Genomic DNA, 1,811 nt, shown 5'->3' with positions numbered 1-1,811 from the left:
ATTAAAACTAACATACTTCCTTTATTACAACTAAATTCTTTTAGGCAAATGACAAAACAAAACCTAAGAAGAAACAATTATGAATTTAAACTTGATCTTAACAATATTAACAATTTCCGAAAAATACATAAAATACATTAAACAAATTGAAGAAACAATTAATTAAACTTCAATTTGTATCTAACTAATATTAAACTAACAAATATTCACTTAAACAATAATACAAACATGAAATAAACATGAAAACAACTAATTAAACTTCTATTTTGAAATCTGAAAATTAATTTTAACAAAGCACATGAACATGAACAAACTAGAAAAACGATTTCAACGATGAACAACGAACAAAACAAGAATCGAATATTTAACGATTTTAACTTTGAGAAATATAAAAACGAAAATGGACAAAATAAAATTCAAAACTACTAACCGGATTGAAACGAAATATGTATGGACTGACTCGACGAACCTCGACCAAAGCTCGACCAAACGACGACGAACACACGACGTACAGGATCTTGACTCGACGAAAAACCCTTGACCTTTGCCGGACTTTAATCGGACTGCCTTGCGTCGTCAACAACAGTACGATGGTGAACAACCAAACAACAGACTCATGGGGTCATCGACGGCAGTACGCAGCAGTGAAGAAGATGACACAGTGGCGACTGGTTGTGTGCGTGAAGGAGATCGAGTGAAGCAGAAGCAGCAGCTCGGCGCAGCAGAAGGGATGTAACAGGAGCAGAACTCGTTGAGCCATGGACGTCGAGGGTCATCCATGGACGTCGAGCTCGACTTTGAGCTTGACGTTGAATGACGACGATGAAGCAGGAGCAACTGGGAGATGAAGAAACAGCTCGAGACGATGAAATAATAGCTCGGAGGTGAGGTAGCAGCTGTTCGAGCTGTCCGACGAGGAGCTGGGCAGCCATGGGAACAACTGGGTCTGGTTTGTTGGTGGTGGTCGACGAGTGGTTCCTGTTTGGTGGTGGTCGACGAGTGGGTGCCGGACTGGACGACGGGCAGTGACGGGTTCGTGGGGGAGGGTGGTCGACGTTGCAGGCTGGGGTTTGTGGGGGGAGGCAGCCATGGATGGGGTGTTTTGGAGTTTTGAGGAAGAAGAAGGAAAATGAGGGGGGGTGGCGGATGACTTAGTAGTTTTAGGGTTTTTTTTCTTCTTTTTTTTTTGTTTTATTTTGTTTTGTAAAATAATAGGGGTGTTGGGTTATGGACTGGGTCGACCCAGTTCGAAATGGACTGGGTTGTAGGGAAGATTGAGCCATTTTTTTGGGCCTATGGCTTGAAATCGAAGAAGAGGCCCAATTCCGACTTTCTTTATATTTCGCTCTCTTTCTTCTTTTATTTCTCTAAAACTAAATTATAAAAATACTTAAACTATTATTAAGAATTAAATTAAGTTATAAAAGTGCAAATTAACTCCCAATAACAATTAACGCACAATTAAGTAATAATTAAGCATAAAATTGTATATTTGGACATTAAATGCTAAAAATGCAAACGATGCCTATTTTTGTAATTTTAATTTTTGTAAAACAAATTTAATTACTAACAATTGTAGAATTAAATCCTACATGCAAAATGCGACATATTTTTGTATTTTTATTAATTTAGCAAATAAACAACGCACAGACAAATACAAATAATTATTCAAAATATCACAAAATTGCACACCAAAGAAAAATCATTTTATTTTTGAATTTTTGGGAGTAATTCTCATATTGGGAAAAAATCACGTGCTTACAGCTGCCCCTCTTTGCCCGAAGACACGAAGGGTTTTCGTGCAAAGATAA

This window comes from Nicotiana tabacum, chromosome 20 (genome assembly GCF_000715075.1).
Source record: "Nicotiana tabacum cultivar K326 chromosome 20, ASM71507v2, whole genome shotgun sequence".
In the NCBI taxonomy this organism is placed as follows: Eukaryota; Viridiplantae; Streptophyta; class Magnoliopsida; order Solanales; family Solanaceae; genus Nicotiana; species Nicotiana tabacum.
Note: the sequence above shows the minus strand (reverse complement) of the source record.